A 9611-nucleotide genomic window follows, 5' to 3' on the forward strand; every position below is an offset into this window, starting at 1 on the left:
TAGTGATGTGGTAAAATACAGAACAAGAGGGAATTAAAAGGCTCAAAGTGGCTGACAAGGGTGATTTAAAGGGTAGACTTATTTGGGATAAGTGAGCTAAAATCAAATAATGGCCTCAATCATATGCAAGCATGTGAATACACTAAATAATGGACATATAGGTTGGAACAAAATATAGATTACAATCATAGAGAATGGAACACACATGAATAAAATATTTATGGTTAAATAATGTAACCATGTAAATAAGCTCAAAGTCTCACAGGTTGTGTGCTCTTTGGCTCAAAAACCATGTTCCAAATACAACTTCCAAACAAGTTTAAGACATAAAAAATTTTAAAATTTTTTTTATTTAAATTAGTGAAATTTTTTTCAAAAATAGGATCTTAAAAAGAGATTTATTATTTTAACCAAGTAGTAACTAAATGCACAAAATCAAATAAATATACAATCAAATATGCAGATGCAACAATGAACAAATAAAGAAAATAAGATTATTGGTGTTGAAAAGAAAGTACTAACCCACGGAGATCGGTATCGACCTCCCCACACTTAAAGTTTGCACCGTCCTCGGTGCATGCTGAGATTTACAGGTGGATGGGTTGTTTCAACTGACGCTTTTCTCATCAAGGAATGTGCGTAGGAACTTGTTTGTCTCTCCCATGTGAACGTCTTCCGGTTCTCTTCCTGGTGGCCATCCTGAAAGAAAAAGGGAAGGAAAGTAACCCAAAGCAAAGATAGAAAACAAATAAAACATGGGTTGGTTAATGCCAAAAGTGAGGGTCTCAATTACATGGTAGCTACAACATGCAAGTGAGAAAACAATAGAAGCACATGGCATACTAGTGGTGCAAAATATTGCAATAATGAGGGAGAGAGTGTGGGTAAGGAGAGATAATATAAATTCATATCAATGTAAAAGTAATACAGGTATAAAAGATTGGCATTGATTTAGATAATATTACTCAATCAGAATTAAAACAAGTCACTAAGCATCAAGAAAATACCAGAAAAGATGTAACAGTTGAATAAGAATATTTGAACACCAATAATAATTTTAGAAAAATAAAAATATGCAATGAATGAAAGTATGCAACTAAATTAAATAAACTAGAATGAGAGTGAGAGAAAATAAGAAAGGAAGAAGAAAGAAATAAGAAAAGATAAGAGAATAAGGATTCGGAGAAGAAAAGATAAGAAAATTGGTACTAATCTGGATAGGTTGTGTGACGCCGGCGACGCGGTCGCGTGGTGCGCGATAAGGTTGGGTGACGCGGACGCGTGGGGCACGCGATCGCGTGACTCGATTTGTGCTAGTGGCGCGAGTGCAGCCTCGTGGTCACACAACTCTCTGTTCAAAACTCATTATTGCCAAAATCCAGGGTGACGCGGTCGCGTGGTCGACGCGATCGCGCGGGTGGCCTTATTTCCAATATGACGTGGATGCGTGGGTGACGCGTTCGCGTGGCAGGGCTTGTGCTACTAGCACGGGTCCAGCCCAACTCCAGCTCAACTTTCGGCCATGCACCCGGTTGACGTCGATTTTCAGGTCACGCGGCCGCGTGGGTGACGCGGTCGCGTGGGAGGCCATTATTCCCATATGACGCGGTCGCATCAGCGACGCGGTCGCGTGGGGTGATTTGTGCCATTGGCACGCCTCCAGCGCTGCTCCTGCGAAACTCTCTGTTCATATTAATATTGTCTCCCATCTCCTTGTGACGCGGACGCGTCACTGATGCGGTCGCGTCACGTGCTCGCTTTTTTTTTTTTTTTTGATAATCTGAAAAAAAGATGCAAAATGCAGTGTTAATATGAATGTGATGCAAAACTCCAGGTTCAATATAACAAAATAAAATAAAATTCAAAAACAAATAAAACTAAATAAAAATGAAAAAGGACGATCATACCATGGTGGGTTGTCTCCCACCTAGCACTTTTAGTTATAGTCCTTAAGTTGGACATTTGGTGAGCTTCCTGTTATGGTGGCTTGTGCTTGTACTAATCCAGGAATCCTCACCAATGTTTGTATTTCCAATAGCCTCCGGGGTCCCAAACTAAGCATGTAAAGCCTTTAAGAAGTTTCAAACAGATTCTTAGGCTCCCGGAGTAACAAGTGTCAGAGCAGATTCCAGGATCCCAAATCTTGCTTTTACACCCAATTGTTTATTGATCATCATGATTTCATCTGGGTGGCAAGCAATCTGAATTCTCACTGAAGTGTCCAAACAACTTCCTAGACCCATTCAATTGAGCTTTATACCAACCTTTGCGTTTAAACTTAAAGCTTCCAACCATAATGAACCTTGCAGGACAATTCTTACCACTGGCCATCTTCCTCTTACTCTTAATGCCACAAAGAGCTCTAAGTTGACCATCCGTCTCCAGTAGCCCATATTCAAGTGGGATTAAAAAGCTATGGGATATGAATTTTACCCACTTGAATGTTGTGAAGGATGATGGTAGCTTAGGGGGAGGTATTTTTAATGAAATTGCAAGCTCCACTCCCTTGTGCTCTTCTCTGACAACTTCCACCTCCTTGTAAGCTTCTTCAATTTCAACCTCTTCCAAGTCTTCAACCAGGGTATGCCTTGGAGGTTGTACACCCTCCTCAACATCAAATGCAACCGTCTTGGAAGGAGGCTCTATGTCTTGACTTTCCCATGGAGGTTCAGCATCTCGCAAGTCTTCAACCACTTTTTCCTCTTTAATAATTACTGCTTTATCCAGTAGTTTTAATATAAAATCGTACTCATCCTTGATGATTTGCTTTCCATGACAACTCCTTTCAATTGTTCTTTCATCTTCAAGGGTATTTACTACCTTCACCTTTAGGGCCTCCTCTAGCTCCTTATGAAGTATGGATTCGCGAAGATGATCCCTTCTCTCTTGTTCCATGTCAATAGCATCATTGGGATCATGTTGCTCTTAGATTGATGGATGTGGGTGCTCTTCCATGGATGGTGGTGATGGGATGGAGAGATCATTCTGTGGTTGAAAAGGAAGTGTACTAGAGCTTGAGGGTTGATTGTTGAAGGTATTTGGTGGTCTGATTTGGGCGACGAGAGCTTGTATAGTAGAGTTTAGATCGGCAAGTGCTTTCTCCATGGAGGTTTGGGGTGGATTTATGTATGGTTCATTTGGTTCATAAGGTGGTTGGTATGGTGGATGTGGGTTAGGGTCATATGGAGGTGAATGGTGGAAAGGGGCTTGTGAGTATGGTGGTCCCAAGTTGTGTTGAGGAAGTTCATAGGCATATGATGGTGGTTGTTGATAGTTCATTGGAGGTGGTTGTTGTCATGAGGGTTGATTAAATTCTTGTGGTTCCTCCCATCTTTGATTGTTCCAACCTTGATGCCTGTTCTCATTGTAATTTCTTCTTCCTGCAACATAATTGTAACCAGACTCATAGCCAAAGGGGTGAGAGTTCATAGTAGCAAATAAAAATTAAAAAATGAAAATAAAAATAAATTTAAATTAAAAGGTTATTTAAATTTTGAGTTTGAAAATTAAATTTTAAAATTTGAAATTTTGAAAATTTTTAAATTTGAATTTTGAAATTTGATTTTTGAAATAAGATAAGATAAGATAAAAATTTTAAAAATAAAAATCTGAAATTTTTTTTTTCGAAAAAAATTGATTAAAAAATATTTTTAAAGAGAAAAACAATAAAATGACACCAAATTTCAAATTTTTAGATCAAAACGAAAAAAACAACTAAGAACAGCTTGAAGGTCAAGATGAACGCGAAGAACAACTCGAAGATCAAGATGAACACTAAGAACAAATTTTTGAAAAATTTTGTAATAAAAACCAATAACCTCTTAATTTATGAAAAAGCAAAAATAAAAACAAAAATAAAAACAAATAAACAAGCAAAAATAAAAAAAATATTTACAATAACCAATAATAAGGCACACGTTTGCAATTCCCCGGCAACGGCGCCATTTTGACGTTAGGATTTTTGCCAGTAAAGAATGTCATAAAAACAGTCGCGTTGTAGATATAGTCTCTAAACCGACAAAAATCCCTTCGTACAAACGTCTTGGTTGTCACAAGTAACAAACCCCTTTTTAAATTGATAACCGAGTATTTAAACCTCGGGTCGTCTTCTCAAGGAATTGCAGGGAGGTATATTCTTATTATTGGTTATGAGTCTTGTAAATTAGGGGTTTTAGAAAGTAAGGAAGCAGTATGTTGCATAAGAAGAATAAGATAAATAAATAACTATAAAATAAACTCTTGGCAAAGTATAAGAATTTGGAAGTCCAGACCAAGTTATCCTTATCAATGATAATGAAAATTGAATCTTAATTTCACTTGAAGTCAAGTGACTAATTAGTTTGATCTTCAAATCCTAGTTAATTCCTAAGAAAAGATTGGGATTATTGAAGCTCAGTTCAATTAGCAAAGATAACAATTAACAATTATGCTATTAAGATGGATAACTCCTGAGTTACTGATTTCTTAACCAAAACCAAAAGGGAAAAAGTAAATCTACTGGAATAAAAATGTCTTCAGGTGGGAAGCAGTAATCATGTAAATAAAAGAAAGCAATATTAAACTGAAATACCTCAAATTGTATTAACAAAAGAACTTAAATCTGACATAGACATGCATGGAAAAATAAATAAAATAAAGAACCTGGGATTGAGAGTCACTCCTAAAACTAAGAGAAGTCCGAAATCCTAATCCTAAGAGAGAGGAGAGAACATCTCTCTCTAAAAACTACATCTACTCCTAAAATTGTGAATTGTGAGAACCTCTCCTATGAATGGGTGCAGTCCCCCACTTTATAGCCTCTAATCTGTGTTTTCTGGGCCGCAAACTGGGTCAGAAACAGTCCAGAATTCGCTGGTTTCGAATTTTGCCACGCTGGATTTTGTCACTGCGACGCGGCCGCATGGATCACGCGGTCGCGTCGCCTAGCGTCAGAGGAACTATAGCATATTATATATCAAATCGAAACCCCGGACGTTAGCTTTCCAATGCAACTGGAACCGCGTCGTTTGGACCTCTGTAGCTAAAGTTATAGCCATTTGAGTGCAGAGAGGTCAGGCTGGACAGCTTAGCAATTTCTCCAACTTCTTGCATTCCTTCCACTTTTGCATGCTTTCTTCCCATCCTCCAAGTCATTCCTGCCTTATAATATCTGAAAACACTTAACACACATATCAAGACATCTAATGGTAATAAGAGAGGATTAATAATAAGAAAATATAAGATCAAAGAAGCATGTTTTCAATCAAAACACATAATTAGGAAGGAAATATAAAACCATGCAAATAGTATGAATAAGTGGGTAAAGAGTAGATAAAAACCACTCAATTGAGCACAAGATAAACCATAAAATAGTGGTTTATCATACCCTCATATATTTTTTCTAATAGACCTTTTCTCCTTCATTGAGTTAATTAATTATTTTTAATTTGACTTTATGCCTAAAATTACTAATATACCCCTAAGTACTCTAGTTTTACTGTTTAGCCTTATTTAGCGTCAAAATATTATCAAGTTAATCCTAATATTTTTCTATGACCAAATTATCCATAATATTTTTAATTAATGCCAATTCTACCCTTAGGGACCTAAAAGATCATTTTTCCCTTTATTAATTTATTTACTTATTCTAGTTACCACTTTTTACCGTTTTACTTCTAACTTTTACTAAAGCTTTTATTTAGACCCGAAACTTTATTATAATTTTATTTTTGACCCAAATAATTTATATAATTACTATCTTACTCTAATGATACTAAGTTCAGAATTTTATTTATTTTTCATTTAAATTATATTTTTAACTCTTTTTCTATCCAAAAACGACCATAACACCCTTTTTACTTTTACACCTTTGTTCCATAGGATTAAAATCAGTTTTCTAACCTCTTTTAACTCTTATACACATGACTTTCATGATTTTTTAGCGGCTGGATTTTTAGGGGTACAATGTTTCATTTTTATCCACTTTTAGTGACTTTTAAGGTTTGAAACTTAAACCCCAAGTGCTCCATTAATTTTTTACTGTCTCATACATTTTCCAGAGGCAAATAAGCTTCAAATATTACTCAAATAATTGTTCAAAAATAGAGAAGTATCACTGAATTTTCAGAATTAAGAATCAAGCACAAATCACCACATAGTGGCTCATATGAACACCGAAAACAAGCACAAACATACTCTAACTAATCCTAACCCTTACCTCTCATGTAATTCAGTTAGTAAACCTTTATCACACTAGAAAATGTGCATATAATGGCAAAAACACAGCTGGTGGTGGTGAGTTTTGTTTTTGGGCCTAAAGTGTCGCAAAACGTCAAAATTCAACCACGGTGAGCTCGAAACTCCTTAACTCCTTAGGCGTGCTCCATGGATGATTCAAGAGGAGTTCTCTATAAATAGAGGAGAGTAAATATTCCTCATGGTTACTATTTATTTTAAAGGAAAAATAAAAGGAGAAAGAACAAGAGTTTACCTAGCCGAAATTTCGGTATAAATGCAAGAATTAGTGAAAACGGGCAAGAGTTTGTGTTTGTATGGATTGAGTACTTGAAGAACACATGAAAAACAATGGAAGATTAGTTGGAATAGGGGCTGGAGTGTAGAGAACAGGTGCAAGAATTTTCTCTCTTTCTCTCTCAAGAATTCGGTCAAAAGAGTGTAAAAATGTGTAAAGTATTTTGTGAATTTTGTGGCCAATGCTTCCTTAAATAAAAAATCAAACTCTTAGTGAATTTATGATAGTAAAAGGGGCTGGAAGTTTCGTGATCAAGGGCTGACTTTCAATGAATAAGGGCCATGAAAACGAGGAAGCTTGGTCAGCGCTTACGTGTCGAGCTTATTCACGGTTAACCGCAGTTAGTTACTCGAGGTTAAAAGCACAACAGAGAGGGGTGAAAGGCTGAGATAGTCTCGTTCCAAAGGCTGAGAAGGAGATACAAGTTACTTGGATGCCAAGTAAGAAGATTTGGGGTCTCTAGGAGTCGTTTGCGGAATACTAGTCAGAAATTCGATTCAGGTAACTTTTACCGTGCTATAAAATAATTAATGGCTAATATTTATTCTTAAAGGAGTAAATCATGAATGGATGACTAATATAAATTTTGAGGCACATTTAGTTAGGTAAAAATTATTTTGACCACTGATTTTGAGGTTTTCGATTACTAGAGTTTTTCTCGAGGCACGCAAAACCGTCACTAAAAGTGAATTCCTGTTTCAAAAAGTCTCTAGTGAGGAAAATAAACCAATGGGAAGCTAATATTTATTATTTACTAGTCAAACTTGACTTAGGGGATTAATTACCCTCATAAAGTCAATTTTGACAATATTAATGGCCTTTTTCTTAATTTAATTTTTTTTACCATTATGCCAGCCTCACTCTTTCTTATTAGGCCGTGGTTCAAAATTTTGTAAAATAAATTTAAAATAGCCAAAAAAGTCTATTTACTGAAAATCGAGTTCTTACATTCTATCCTCCTTAAAGAAAATTTTTTCCTCAAAACTTCAGTTATGCACAAGGAATTATAACGGTATCTTTGTCATGTGTTATGATTAAGGTTCTTAATTAGCATAACACTCACCTCAAGCGAAGTGACCGGGTCTTGTGACACTTATTAGTAGTCACGGTAAAACTCTGCCCTGGTAATGGGGTCTAGAGGCCCTTTCTGAAATCCTCTTACCGCAGTCCCTTGTCAAATGTCCCTCATTATTGCAGTAGTAACATATATTTATACCAAACTGGCAAGGCTTACCGCCATGATTTTTCCCACACTTCGGGGATATAAAGCCATCCTGAGTTTGCTAAGGTTGTTCTCCCTGTATCCATCCTATGTCATGATTATTGTTACTACCATTGAAACGAATAGGAAGGTCACCTCTAGGTTAGTTCCAATGTTGTTGTTGTCCATTAGATTTGAAATCTCTTCTCCGAGGGGCTAGTTTCCGATTGAAACTATGTTGTGCAGCCTCTCGACAATTTGTTCGTGCAACTGCCAACTTCTTTGAACATTCCTCTGCTAGTTGACTCTTATTGACTAATTCAGCAAAGTTCCTGATCTCCATTGGACCCACTAAGGCTAACAGCTCCTCCCTGAGACCTCCCTCATACTTAATACACTTCCACTCCTCATATTCTGCAAGATTTCCCTGGTAGACCTTCGAAAATTGGCACAAGTCCTCGAATATCCGGGTGTACTCAGCCACCGTCATGCTTTTCTGCCTCAACTGCAGCAATTCCAACTCCTTGGCAGTGCGGGCGGATAGAGAAAAATACTTCTTGTAGAACTCAGTGCAAAAATCAGCCCAAGTGATCTCAAAGCCTCCTTGTCCCAACAACTGGCTCACTCCCTGCCACCAATGTTGTGCATCCCCCTTCAGCATGTAAATGGCGAACTCTACTTGTTGTCCTCCAGGGACATGTTGCACCTGTAGAGCCGTTCTATGGCATAAAACCAATCATCAGCCCCGATCAGATTGGTGGTTCCAGAGAAATTGGGCGGATTAACTTTAAGAAAAGATGCCAAAGTCATAAGCCTATCCCCTTCGGGTACACTGTTTTCCAATCCATTTCTATTTCCATGATCATTCCCATTACCGTTCCCCTGCTGTCGTTCCATTCTTTAAACCGCTCTGTTGGTTGCAACAACAGAATTGCGCACAGCTGTAGCCGTTGTGTTAATAGATTCTAACAAGGCGGCCGAGTCAAATGCCGGCTTCGAACTCGGAGTCGATTGACGGGGGCTACGCTTGTTTGCAGACATTGAAGTCCTGTTAACACTAAACGATCAACATTAAGGTGATCAGTCTTAATATATCTAGTTTAAGTGTTAACATTTCCAAAATGAATGCTCACAGACTATCATGCAAAATGTATCATTAGAGATACCCTAGCAGCATGGAAATACACAAGCAGAGCATGCAGTGAAGCATGGCAGTCCATCCCCAGGCTCTACCAAGGATGAACTGCTCTGATACCATTTGTAACGACCCAGCTTCTAGCATGTCATGACCAATGCTAGCCGCCAGGCGCTACTACACGGCTTTTCCTAGAGACTTTAGACCCTATATTAAATCTATACATATGAGCCTGTAGTGCTAATCGAGATTGCGTATCAGATATATAGATATAAGGAAATATATAATAGTTAAATAGATAATATATACATCTAGCATAGAAAATACAGAAAACATAGTAATACATGCATATATGCCCGAAGGCTCATTTAGTACATCATAATTCACACCGGGTTACGTCGTTGCTTATTCATGAAAATATTTACAAACTCCATATTTATACTAACAGGCCTTGACTCACAAGAGTCACCCTAGTTTGGGACCTATTCTAACTTGTTTATATAGGTATTTACAAAAGCACCTAGCCTTCTAAAAGTCTATACAAAGCGAGGGCAAAGACAACTACTACTACTGCTACTGTTATAACTATTGCTGGTCATCGATCCCTGGTAGCTGAAGAAACATGAAAGTACTGTGTGGAAGTAAGAGAAGTCGCTCTGACCCTCTGGTAATGCTACTGCTGCTCGCTAGTCCCAAGGCTGGAAACTCAAAGAAGGTCTCGCAAGTTTGCATCAGCGGAATGAGGAAGTAAGGGGTGAGAATCT

This window comes from Arachis ipaensis, chromosome B3 (genome assembly GCF_059453495.1).
Source record: "Arachis ipaensis isolate K30076 ecotype BB chromosome B3, ASM5945349v1, whole genome shotgun sequence".
Classification (NCBI taxonomy): Eukaryota; Viridiplantae; Streptophyta; class Magnoliopsida; order Fabales; family Fabaceae; genus Arachis; species Arachis ipaensis.